Genomic DNA, 14,664 nt, shown 5'->3' with positions numbered 1-14,664 from the left:
CAGGGCTTTAGCTTTCCTAACCTGATCCCTGGCTGCTCGGACAATTTCTCTGTATTCCTCCCAGGCTACCTGTCCTTGCTTCCACCCTCTGTAGGCTTCCTTTTTGTGTTTGAGTTTGTCCAGGAGCACCTTGTTCATCCATGCAGGCCTCCTGGCGTTTTTGCCTGACTTCCTCTTTGTTGGGATGCATCGCTCCTGAGCTTGGAGGAGGTGGTCCTTGAATATTAATCAGCTTTCTTGGGTCCCTCTCCCCTCCAGGGCTTTGTTGCATGGTACTCTGCCAAGCAGATCCCTGAAGAGGCCAAAGTCTGCTCTCCGGAAGTCCAGGGTAGTGAGCTTGCTGTGTGCCCTCCTCGGTGCCCTAAGGATCTTGAGCTCCACCATTTCATGGTCGCTGCAGCCAAGGCTGCCCTTGAGCTTCACATTCTCTACCAGCCTCTCCTTGTTGGTGAGAACAAGGTCATCGCAATGACGTCTTCTATAATGTTGTTGTTCTGTACTTTGCTTGTCCTGTTTGCTCTAGCTGTGCTCAACAAACCCCTTGCAATGACAGTTCATACTAACGTTAGAAACTGACTTCCAAAAACCTGATCTTTTAAAAACCACTGTTGATTATAAATGACCCTGCCTTGTTTATAATTTAGAAATCAATTTCCCAATAGTATTATGAACACTCCAGAAGACAAAAAGAAGATCTATCCATAGAGCTGATGGAAGCCAGTGTCAGTGAGAAAAAAATTACCTGTCCAATTGAATATATATGGATGTTGATAATAATTACATGATATGGCCTGCTTAAAACTGGTCATACTCCATCACTCTCATGACAAAAGAAAACCACTATGATCAGCATCAGAGATGGAGTTCTATTGCAAAACATTTATTTATTTTTGAAGAACAAGTATTCCTTTTTTTATATAAATTTGTGTGAATAGCACGCATTTTACTGTTATGGTAAACAAACAACCCCAAGTTCTCCATGAATTTTAATTTTTCCTTCAGTTATTCACAGATTGAACATTTGTTCATTCACCCAGTCTGAGTGACTAGGAAGGTATTTTTCCTTGTCTTTCTTTCACTGCCCAGTGAAGGGCTAAATGTAGTTAGTGTGTGACATTCAGTGTGGAACATCCCGTCATGTAGTGTCCCTATAAAAAACATGTACGTTCTGTACAGGACTGTACCCAGTTTAAGCGAGGTGTACTGCAAGCTATGGAGCTGCTGAATATGATGCATTGTAGATCATTCTTTAAGAAGATACAATTTGAACTATGTTCCAAAGCTTTATGCTTTTAATTATGTTTCTAATTGGCTCTTACTCTCTCAAAACCTTAATCTCTTAAATTTCCCTTTTACTATTTAGACAGTTTGGCTGCCTGCTATTAGGTGTCTATAATTGAAAGAGTTGACATTTATATGCTTGCTGGGGATGCACAAGTGAAAGGAATCCAACATTTTAAAACCATTTAGCAGTGATAAAATCAGATAGATCCACAATAACTTATGATGTGTATAGATTTCACGTTCCAGACTTCATGCTGGTGTTCTTTTATTGTTGTTTGTACCTATACAGCTATCATTTTAGCAAACACCTCTTTAATTGTATAAGCTATTGGGCAGGAAGGCTAATCTGGCAGAAAACATGGAAGCATTTGCATCAATAACCATCTTTATAAAAATGTTTATCATTGTTGCTGAGAAGCTTTTCCATTTGTCTATGGTTGACAGTTGTAAAAAGTTTCTCTCTCCTGAGAGAGGGAAATGGCACCATGTCATTACTGCTCTTCACAGAAATGCTGTGGGGAAATACTTGCTCTTAATATTTCTTGACTCAAGCTCTAGAAGTAGTTTTATAGAAATAGGTATTCTGGTCATGTACCTCCAGTAAATTAAAATCCCAGAAAAATGCTAGAAAATAGAAACTGCAGTTGTGCAGTGTGCAGTGCGTACTTCAGTGTGTCCTTAGTTATCATTTTTATGACCTGAAGTAGTCTGAGTGAATTTCAGATCAGGGTATATGAAATGAGATTAATAAAGGTCTGTTCTTGGAAGCTGTTATTCATCAATCAATTAACTCAGGAAATTTTCTAAAATTCTAATTTTCCTGCTTCAGCTATATTGAATTAAACTGTGACACCCAGGCAGTTAAATTTTCTCCTTGAAATATATACTTTGATACAGTATTTGAACATCCATCTGCTTTCTGAGGTGAGCAGATGTGGCCACTTCTAGTGCAGAGTGAAGTAAGAAAACATACTATGTCTCTCTTCCTGGAAAAATGCAATATGACTCTACATATATATTAATTTTTAAGTAAGACTGAGCATATTTGGATGAATGAAAATTATCTGGATTTTCTTAAAGACAATATAATCTTCATTTTGTAATTGATGCCATGTCCTGTATTTATAGCTGTTTGTTTGATTTTTAAATGTGAAATGAATCTTTCATTGCTGGTTTACACTAAAGAACACAATGCTTTAAGCACAAGGTCTGAACTGCCCTTTCTTTCTCAGATTTGCCTGAATTACTACAGGATGTTTCTAGATTAACACAGGAGTTATTGACTAAAGAGCCCTCCACAGTAGATATCACATTTTAATGGTCATGTTTTAATGTCCTATCAAAATATTGTGATATATTTTGCCATGTTTAGCTGCTTGAGTCAAAAACTATAGGAAGAGCTTAGAGTTTATTTTTACTAGCTCATATGTTTTAGAACATCTCTATCTAAATTTGAATTTAGAAATAGTAATGTTTAAATATTTAAGCTGAAGTAATTTTAAATGTGCCTTTTATCCTTATCTTGGCAATACTGTCATAGTCTGTGATCAAAGAGTAAATCTGAATATGTTAAAGGTTTTTCTATCAGCATAATACACTGCTTTATTAGCTACAGACTTTTCGGACTTCCTATATGGGTGACACAGTCCAAGTGAGATAAAGTGTACAAGACCAGTGACGGACTTAAGAAAAGCTCATCAATACTCAAAATCGGTAATTTTATCTGCATATGCATGTATTACATATGCAACATGAGCACAAAGTTTTGAAAATTTGCTTTCCTAGTAAAAACTTAAAGTTGCCAGAGCTAATACTTAAAATTCCCTATTTTGGGAGGAATTCTGTTTAACATAGATTCAGTCTTGCTTAAGTGAATACCTAAATATAAAGCCAAGCTGGCAAAGACAGATTTATTGGAATAACAGCTGCCACCACTGCTGATAAGTGCTCAGCATCTGACTTCTCTAGCTGCTGTTAAATCACGTACAATTCCTTAGGCTCGGAAAGTAAATAAAGATAACTGAGTACAGCAATCTGTTTTGAAACCAGGGAGAAGAACATAGGTTGCAGGGAAATCTGAAAGACCACACATAAGCTAATCTGCATGCACGTGGCTTTGGTGTTAACTGCAGTCTCAGCATCTGTGTAAATAGTTTGCTTATTAAAAAGCCAGGTTAGTGTTATAAACATGGATTCTTCTTGTATTATTGTCCAGTACATGATGCAGAAACATGTCAGCAGCAATAATTCCAGAGAGACACACCTCCCCCTTCAAATATGATTAACTAGAAAATAAAGCTAGGAGTAAAGTAAACAGATGGCCTGGAGGGACTTTTAAAATGTGATGGTGGATTTCCAGACAAAATAACCTACACAAACAAGGAAGTGGTTAAAAAAGTAACTAAGTGTATGCACAAAGGAATAAAGATGACAAAATGTCAGTAAAGGTTTTTTTACAATCTTTTTGGGAAAAGATGGAAGAGAAGCAAATAAGATGCTGTTGTGCCTGAAACACTGGACTCGTAAAAGTACTTAATGAGTAACATGACCCCACTGAAGGAGATCATGGACAAGACGCTGTTGTGCTATTTTTGTTATTTTCTACTTAAAGCCAAGAAGAAGAGGAAATAATTATACCAAGAGCTGAGAACTCTTGTAGCTTTGTGAAGCTCTGGAACCATTAAAGATTGCTTTTTAATGACAGATTTGTCTGTGGCAGACAAGTTTCTCACAGGATAGACTGTCAAGAGACATACATCCAGTTCAACAGCATAGCTTCCAATAACCAAGACTGTTGCACTATCCAGGGAAACTATCAAAGCAATAGTGTATACTAGAAAAAAACCCCAATCTACTGGCTCAAATTAAAGAAAGCCAGGAAGTAGGAGACATTGAGGCTGATACTGTGATCTAGGGCAGGCATCAGAAAACAGCATGAAAAGCAGAAGAAAAAAAAAAAAAGCCCAGTCTGTGAGCAGGGATGAGGACTAGAAATACTTCTTATACCAAAACTGAAACTACCATAGGTGCAGTAAGCAGCATTGTGGGTAATGAAGGAAGCCTATAGAAGAGATGTCTGCCACGTGTGAGCAATCCCCAAACTAATATACATATATTAATGTCAAATAATGTTTGAAGCTATGTTATTGGACTGGCAACCATTTAAATTCCAGCTGCATTATAATACCAGCTGATAAATGAGACTGGTAAGTGGTTAGATTTAAGAAGGGCATCTACCGAGTGATGAAAGATAGTAAAACCTTTCTGAAGGCAGTGGAGTGAATACATACTGTCCATAAGAACCCCTCCTCCCCAAATGATATGTTATTTGTTAGAATTTCCAGTAGTCCAAATGCAGGCGTACCTCCCACTTTTGAACAGCAATGAAGTCCTTGGTGGAAAAGAGAAATGAAAACTGTGTAGCAGCATCCAAACAGGAGACTGATAATATATTTCAAGGAAAAGGACACCTACAGTGCAAGGTTGTTTTAGAGGTATATTCCCACGTTTACTATGTGAGACAATGAAATGTTTTTAAACTCCTCATAGAAAGGAACTGGCAAACATACTAATGAACTACCATACTGTGTACAGCAATTACGTACAGCAGACTACAGTGGTAATCTAGCTCCATAAGAAATGAGGGACTCTTCAGGTAATATCAGAACCTGTACTGAAGTCACACTGAAAATAAGTCATTAGCCTTATCCAGAGACTGAGGATGTAAGATCTGCTTTGGGATAAAAATGCCATTTTAGGTGAAGTCAAGTACAAGTTTTGGTATAATAAGACAATGCAACTACCTTTACTGTTATCATTGGGCTAGCACTGCTGGCCATGAGTAGCTTTAAGTACCCGTCCATCTTCAAAGGAGTTCTAATGTCAATTGAAACACCCACTAGAAAAAGTCCTAGGAGCAGTACTGATGACATACTTGAAGGTAAACGAGGCATCTAGGAACAAGCAATGCGGGCCCATAATATGAAGGTGCAACAATTTATAAGCCAGTACTGTGAAGAGTGTATTAGCAAAAACATGGGCAAGGAGAAGGTGAGGGGAACTGAACTCTGTTGACTTCTAGGAAATAATGGTCAGGCCTTGAGATGCTATTAAGAATATGTAAGACTGGTGTATATGAGGGGAGCCAATGATCTATAAGGATGAATCTGTCTGCCTAGATACTGCATGCTCCTACAAATAGCCTTTGAGACAGGTTTTAACACCTAGTGATGCAGCATAAGAAGAGTCATGGGTCCAAGAACAGGCATTTGAAGAATAAAAATATTATAGCTGAAGTATTTGCCCGAAGTATTTGTCCTGCTGGAAACCAAGGACGCTGTGGCTGCTAAGGCAGCAGCTTGCAGAAGTTGTTAGAAAGCATCAAGAGACACAAAAAATGGCTATTAGAAAAAGAGTCATAGACTGACATTTTCACCAGCTCACTTCTAGGTACCAGCATTGTGAGCAGTCTCATCAGAGAAGCTGCATTCTGAGTACACTCGGGTTCGGGTGACTAGAGAAGCTGCATTCTGAGTACACTCGGGTGACTAAGTGTTGTGAAGACTCCAGAACTACAACAATGGAGCAAGGGTCACTACTAGTAGCAGATACTGAACTGACTTTCCCAAACACGATGCACGTATCTCTGTGAGATGGATTCCAGCAATGGACTACATTATTATATTGGCTTCTTTTCTTGAGATGTGTATGCACTCCCTCTCTCAACACAACACTGTACTGAAAGTGGGGATTAATGAGAGTAAAAAAGTTTATACTCTGGCATTGACCAGGTTGTGAGTAGTAAGTACCACATGAAGCTCTCTCTTATATGAGATCATGGATGAGCTGTGTGGTTGAGACATTTTGTTTATAAAGAATTGAGTCATAATCTTAGGAGTTGGCATGAAATGGACAACATCTCGTACATGAAATTACAGACATCACTAAGACCAGTTAGAGAGCCCATCTGCTTGGCAGACATAAACATCTAATTGAGGGCATATATGTAACTGGATGATGAATTAAAAGGCTGTATGCAATGCAGTCTTTACACATCTGAATTCTGACAGAAGGTGAGAATAGACTTTACTTCTGGTAACAGTCACCTCTAAGACACTACACACATTTCTGGGAAGTGCTTGTCTGAAGGACACACAGGCAAGAGCTCTGACTAGGGAGTCCCAGGTGTGTTTTGCAAAATATGTGTTTGGCCTGAGATTACTGTACTCAGACAATGGTCCATACTGCACTGCAGCTGGATTTAACCAAGTCAGCGTCAACAGGACTTTGAGCACAAGGGCATCTTCTCATGGGTAACACAAAATGATGGTATGGCACAGTTGGCAATCAAGATGGTCAGCAGACTGTTGATTTAAAGCAAAACAGAAAGGAAGGCAAACAGACAGGAAAAGATCCTGACAGATAGGCAAGAGAGTTCATGGGAGCAGATAAGGGAATGCCAAGCTAAACAGACAGACCGGTGCAATAGATGAGTGAAGGTCTTCCCATTGTGCCCAGATGATCGGGTTTGGGTTCATGTAAAACAATGACATAAGGCAGCAGTACAAGATATGGTGAGGTACTAATTATTTGAGTAACAGAAATAAAACTGAACTAAAAACACGATCTTTGAGCAAAGCTCAGGAAACAGCTGTGCTGACACAGGAGAGACAGAAGTAGTTAAATAAGAGCAAAACAGAGCGCCAGGGTGCAGAATGCAGGGAGCTACAGTTTGGAAGCCTGTACTCCAACAGCAGCTGATAAAGAAAACATTAATGGACATCAGAAAAGAAATATTAGAACTGCTTGCACACCCTGAGAAGTCCTAAATGAACAGCAGCTATATTCAGAGGAAAGACTATGCTATTACTGTGGACTTCCTATTGAAAACATCTACACACACAAAGGAAAAAAAGAAAGAGAGGATCCTGAAATTTAGAAATAAATCAAATGTATTATAAATGTCTTACATAAAGCAATTTTGAATATTTTGAATATGCATTCAGTTTGGTCACTTTATTTCACTTAGGCTATAAGTGAAATAGGAAATTCAGAGAACAGTAATGAGAATGATTAGAAGCATGGAAAGACTTCCATACATACAGAGATTAAAAAGATTAGGGTATTTACGTAAGAGCAGAGATGAATAAGAGGTGAAATGAAAGAGGTGTATAAATTATTAATGGTTTAGAGAAGGTCAAGAAGGTGCACGATTTAATTCTCTCATAACACAAGAACAAAGGGTTCACAATGAAATCATAGCCTTTCAGTTTAAAACTGATAGCAGGAAATCCTTTTTACATAAATGTGGCCTCACTGCCTCAAGATTTGAGGCAATGAACTTCATGGGATTAATAAAAGGGTCTGACATTTCTCACTATCTTGGGTAATCATCCAATAACATATGTTCTGAATGTTTAAGAATTCTTAATGTATTGATCCTTACAACAGGCAGGAAAGTATTATCGTGCCCCTAACCTAGTGAACAGAATTGACACCGAGGGAACACTAGATGATTTGCCCGGGACCACGGACATAACCTCTTGCAAAGCAAAACTGAATTTTAGTGACCTGACTGCTAGATTGGTACCTTAATATGTGGACAATCTTTTTTGCCATTATTTATTTATGTTGGTGATGCCCGGTCTTTCTGATACGGCTGGCCATGCAGCTTCTTGTAAAAGTACTTGAGTGACGTGCCATGGCTCTTCCATGGTCACGTGGCGAGCACATAATGGACTGACCAGAGGATTTGCGCTTGCACAGTAAATTAGATTAATCCTTATGACACTGGATTTAGTGAACCTGCCCGAATCAATGAGATTGAGTATGCTTGCTAGATCTGATGCTTCCCTGAAGCAATGGAAATATTGCTGATGCACGATGCAGCATATGTCTGTCCATATCTATCAAGGAAAGCTTTGGCTATTCGTCACTGCCACCTCCAGAATCATTGATCGATCACAGTCCCTGCTGCTTGCTTTCACAAGAGCCCTTCACTGCCATTTTCCCATTTTTCTGTGACTGCCACATGCTGGGCTGCTGGAAAAGAAGAGTGGGCATAGAACTATTCAGGTGGCTGGCAGCTCCCTCCTCACTTGTGCGTCAGGAATAATAAGAGAGCAGCCAGACTCGATCAATTGTTTTGACAAGTCATATATGGCCCATGTTTCTAGATAGGCCTTCCCGCTTTACAGGGACGTTTAGTACACAAACAACAGTAATGCTAGCTTGTATTAGAAATATTCAAAGGAATGGCTATCATCCAGGACATAAGTTTTCAGGACGTAATCTAACTGCTACCTGCCAGAGGTGAGGAAGGAACTTCACGCATCACTATGATATCAAACAGTTCCTTATCAAGGAAGAAAGTTTACACTGTTGCATAAATTATCTGCCTGTGGCTACTGTGGAAGATGGGATAACAGATTGAGAAGACTATTACTTTGATTTAATGCAAAAATTCGTAAGTAAGATATAAACCACTAAAAATGCAACAGTGAGCTATTTGGAGGCTATTTGGAAGTATGAATAAAACCCCAGGATTTACTGTTTGGTCCTTCTGCTTGCTAATCCTGGTTACAAAAAGACGTTACTCAAATGCACATTTTTTGCCTTAATGGTCAGAACACTTTTTTAATAAAATGTTGTTTTGTTTTGTTTTTTTTTAACCCTGGAAATTTTAGAATATGAGGCTATAAAAAGTCTGTGAAGGCATTATGTTTCTGTGTGTTGGCTTAGGGTGAGAGAATCTTTCTTTATGGGACTGTATTATGATGCGGTGATGATAATTGCCCTTCATGCAGAACACAATAAATATATTGCTCTATGGTTGAGTTACTGATTCTTTCTTTGAGTGTCCAATGGTACAATGCAGTCTTCTACAATGGCATGAAAGATAAACCATGCGAACAGAGTTGTTATTTTTTTAATCTCTCTTCTATCTCTGTAATCTTGGATTTGCATAAAGCTGTAAATATAAATCTAAAGCTGTGCTAAAAAAGCCTGTTAAGATACCTGTGCTGTTGTGAGACTTTTTTTTTTAAAAAAAACCCAACTTCTTTGCTTCTAGTTCAGGACTGTCACTTTGCTTACAATAGAGACAGGCTAACAAAGACTGCCGATTTCAGCCCCAGAAAAAAGGATTGGCCAAGACTTCCTGCAGCTTCAGCTTCAGAGCTCTGCTATTACATCAACCATAACTCTCATGCTTTTCCTGTTAGCCTCTCTCCACCTGTTCCTGTTTGTGTCTTCCTTTTTTTTAATGGGTGGCTGGAATTGTCACTGGTTAACAATGTCTTCTGTAATGGCACACATGATTCTCTGTGTCCTCAAATAACACATCCTGATTTTGTCTTCATTCTTGTCACAGCTGCATTGCTCATAGTTGTTCTGCGATCAGCCCTTAAGCATACCGTGATCTGACTTGGGGGTCTAGGCAGCTGAACAACTGAAATTACATCACATGCAGTGGGAGTATGTGTGCTGTACTTGCTCTCAGGTAAATGCTGGTGCAAGAGAGAAAGGAAATTCTAGTTCCCTGGTAAATCTGTGCCTCATAGCCAAGATAGGCTTTGAGTGGCCTTTTCTTCAGCCACTTTCCATTAGTGATTTCCTACATTTACTGCAGAAAGATTTGCAATTAGGTCCTCAAGTAAATAGCGTTGCAGTCCACATACTTTTTTCCATTACTTCTGTCTGCAGATCATTCCAATTTTTCTCTGCAGTGACTTGATTTTGGTTTGTATTGACAATGCTTCTTTGCTTTGTGTCATCATACCACTCATTTTTATGCCATGATCATGAAAGAAAATTTAAAAAGAATTGGCCCCAGAACTGATCTTCGAGTAACTACCATTAAGCTCCCTCCAGTGTCAAATTGCCCCTTTCAACACTGTAAACTATCCAACACTATTTCTGTTTTTCCATTAGCAATACCCATCTAACAGTTCCTCTTTTACCTTTCTTCTCTAGCATTACTTATTAATTTCCCACATAGCCCTGTATCAGCTATTTTACTGAAGTCCAGACAGAGGACATCTAAGGATTTTCTTTTAAAGCCAGCTCTCTTTAAAAAAGAATGCTGTCAAGTTTAGTCTAGACTTATCTGCCTTTGAATCCATTTTGTATTTATTTCTGTCTACCAGCACCATCTGTTTGAAAGCACTGTGTTCCACTGAGGTCCAAATAGTGCAGTAACTGTCTGGATCACTTTTTCTGTCCTCGCTGCTTCATAAACACAAGCTCAATAATTGCTGCTACCTGTTCATATGACAACTTCAGACATTTATTAAAAGTATTTTCATGTGAACATGTGTTCTAAGTCTTTCAGAATACCAGCTTGGAAATTGGCAGATACCCTATAGTTCATGAAGCCCCCTGAATTTTATTTCTACCTCCTCTGTGGTCATTACCGTCTCACAATTGCATTCCCAATATCCAGCTTTTCTTTGACCCCAGGTCAAAATCATTGCCCTTTCGGTAGCCTGATGAAGTATTAATTTAATTTTGGACCTATTCATCTTGGTTTTCACCCTTGACATAAATCAGGAAAACTGCTAACCTTTGAGACTTTTGAGGCTGTTCCAAAGGATCCACCCCACTGAGCATTCTCTCATAATCTGGTAGCTCTGAGAGCATTTCAGCCAGCTCCTTTGTAACTGAAGACCCAGAAGAAAATCCTTGCCCCAAGAATAATTTCCAATTATTCTAGCCAACACAGCTTTAGCTTTCAGTCAAAGCCTCTTAGGTGCTCAGTGCATATATATGTATATACGTATATAAATAGAATTACTTCCTCGATTCCTGTAAGTCTCAGCCTGAGGCCTCCTGATCCTTTTTTTTATCGCTTGTTATCACTGGAATTTAAATGGTAGGTAAGCTTTTCAAAGACATACCTAACCTAGTTTTTCTTTCAGTGGCTGCTGTCTTGAGCTAGGTTTTTAGCTGTTAGCAGACCTAAGTACTTCTGCTCATCCTGCTCTTGGCCCCTTCCTCTGAGCTCTGAGTCAAACTTTCCTCCATGTCGTTTTCCATCGTATTCTAATGCTGAGGTGTTGTCTGTGGTTTCTTGTGCTTTTTTAATGTTTAATTTCTGTCTTGAAAATTCTTTTTGGTCTGAAACTGATGTGTTGATAAGAGCAGCTTCCTGCATTGCTAAAAAGACTGATCTGGGGGACTGGCTTATCATGGCAGGATTTTAGCTCATGAGGATCAAACCTTGCCTTTACAAACCCTGATCTAGTTTTATGAGTTCAATATCCCTATTAAAATAAGCATCTCATAGTAAGGTAAACCACGAGGATCATCACTGCTTGGCCTCCTTTGCATTAGCTCTCCAGCACTGTTAGTACCTCGAATGTTGCACCCTTGTGTCACCAGTTTCGATGCACAGACTTCTTCCTAGCTTCTGTGATACACATTCACTTCCCTTGTTCATCTCAGCAGAAGAAACAGGATTGTTTTATTGGCCTCAGTAGCCTGGAGTTCATGTCCCTCAAAGAATATCATTCTTCACTGTGATTTAGCACTTCTATGTGTTGGTATGCTAAGTGATACAAGATCTCTGTTGATGCACTGGCACATCATTTGACATGGCAATGTGATCAGCTGTGTACGTGTGTCTAAAATAACAATATTGCAGGGGAAAAATACAAGGCTGCAGAGCATGGAGTGTTAAGTGCAGAGGGTACCTTCTGGATCTGGGGAATCCCACAGCAGAGGCACAGCATAAAAATGCGGATAAGATCTCCACCAAGAAAGAAATGTGGCTTTTACACTGTAAATGTTATTTTCAATTTGGGGCCAATCCTGCATCTTTATTGATGTGGGTCATTAACAGGACTCCTTTTACAAGTCAGGATTACTCACTCAAGTAAATGAAGTAAAATTAAGCCATTATCTTTTAAGGCTAAATGATAAAACCTGTGAATTAGACACTTACAATAGAACCATTAACAATTTGTAATTATGGTACAGCTACCAGCCACAGCAGTAGTATATGGTAATACATACTCATTTTTTTTGCCTGCTGTTTCAGTGTGACATATCATTATGGAAGGAATATTTAAGTCCTATTTTTAGATTTAAAATTTTGCAGACAGAGAACAGCCAAAGCTGGAGGAGCTGTATGAACAGCTCTCATATTATTTCAGGTGGTTTGAACTGAAAAGAAAACACAGTAAAAAATAATTATGTCTTGTGGTCAGACATGGGGTCCAGAGGGACTCAAGGTCAAATGCTATGTGGTGTGCATCTGCCACATGGCCTTAGAGCCAGAGAACAGTCTCTGGACTCTTTTATTAACATTATAGACTTAGCCATTCCAATTAGGTGCCAAAAAAGGACTTGGAGGCATATTGTGGACCTCTAACAATGAGAAAGTTATGACAAATTCAGTGTATACTGTCCAAGACTGCCAGATCTGTTTCTCTGTGCAGCCTACTCAGAAAACTGAGAACTCTGTTTTGGGGCTGCAGATGACCAAACGAAGTGCTGCTCCTAACTCTCCATTTACAGCCAAGTCTTACAGGCTGTGGATAATACATACTGTGAATAACTGATTGCTCCTGAGTATAGATTCCTTAGTAGGCTCTTAAGTCCTCTTTGTGCACAGTGATAGGCAGTTTTAATATTCCTTAAAGTGTCTGTCTTTCTGTCTGTCTTGGATGACTGTTTTATTAAGAACATACTATAATCTCTGTGTGGAAGGAAACTAATGAAAAATGGTATCAGAAAAATATACTAATCACCATGAGGATGCTCAAGAATTCGGATCATGAATTTTCTGATGAAACGTTCTTTTGAAAAAAAATGGTCACTTAGTAAAACTAAAACTTTCTGCAGAAATATACTCATTTTCATGAAATGTCTGCTGGGTGAAAGCTTTCCAGGTGCAGAGACAGAGAGAAAGACTCAGCCCTTCTATCGTGATGCCATTGATGGCACTATCTGAGATATGAAAGACTGACAGATCAGGGGCATAAGTTGGTTTAATTATCAGCTCTGTAGAGTTGTAAGCTGTAGTAAAAGATGTATTACCTTCATTGGCAGGATGCTGACTGGGAGGTGCTGGCTCTTGTATGCTTCTCTTTCAGAATTCCTGCTTTTGAATATTGTGTAAATTAATGACCTTGTAACTTGCTCAGAAAATAAATCCACTTCCATGAGATCTTAAGTAAAACACCTGGTTTGTTCATGTTTCTAAAGATCACCTATTTTAGCTCCTTGTCTGATACAGAAGTTGTTTCCTATTTTCCATTTTCTCATATGATTTTTCTCTAGTAGATTGTGTGTTTTTTGAGTCCCAGATGATGTAAATTATTTTCCATTTGTAATGAAATGAGAATATTCTTGCTTTAGCTTTATGGACTGCTAATAAAAAGGAATACAGTGAGATAGCCTTTTAAGGTTTTACTCAAAAGATGAGAGAGGCTTTGCTGTCACAGGAAAGCTGCTGGATTTTTTAAAATAAATTGCAATTATGTGTGCAAAAAGTGAAAAAACTACCACTGCCTTGTATAAATCAAGGTTATAAAATAAAATTTATGAATATCTTCTGAATATACACAGTCATTTTTTCTGTGGAGGTGCCTTGATATGATTCGCCTTGAGAGTGTTCTGCTGAGGAATAAGAAGAGAACTGAGAAAATACAGGATGACTAAGAATCTGTACAGCATTTAGAACACACTAAGGAAAATCTTTCATTTATTGGACTTTTAAAAATGCACCTTGAATATGGTGTTAATTTTTTTAGGATAAAATTTTTCCTCTTCTAAAATGGGCAAATTAAAAAAAGCTAAAAATCACATAGCTCCAGATAAAGCCTTAATGAAACCTCTCCATTTGCAAATTTCTACATCAATAGCCTTTACAGCTCTGTTTCCTAATTCCTTATTCCCTGGCCATCAAAATGTGTTTCTGGATCTGTTAAGATCCATAGAATTCCAACTAGAGCACATTTCAGGATCTGTCTTTTTGGTTCGGTGAACGGCTAAAATGATAGCGAAGGAATGTATGTGGGTGTGTTAATCTTCTACATGTGTTGCTTAAATGAAGAATTGATATAAAGATTAACAGACTGACACTAGTGCAAATGAAAATTTGATATAGATTCTAAAAATACAGACCCTTTTGGCTTTGATGTATGAGTTCTGTCAAAACTTTATCATTAAAACAAATCAAAACATCTTCCATTGAATCATTCTGATATTATCTAGCCCTATTGCAATACAAAATAGCAACCGGGATGCTTGATATGTATGGCTAGAGAGAACTGTGTGTTCATTGTTGATGGTAGGTAAAACACGTTCATATCATAGGATCCGAATTGTCCTGGGATATTCGATGTTCAGGTTGTCCCAAGCATCTCTTATCTTTCC

Source organism: Aptenodytes forsteri, unplaced genomic scaffold (genome assembly GCF_000699145.1).
Source record: "Aptenodytes forsteri isolate BGI_AS27 unplaced genomic scaffold, ASM69914v1 Scaffold9, whole genome shotgun sequence".
NCBI classification, from domain to species: Eukaryota; Metazoa; Chordata; class Aves; order Sphenisciformes; family Spheniscidae; genus Aptenodytes; species Aptenodytes forsteri.
Note: the sequence above shows the minus strand (reverse complement) of the source record.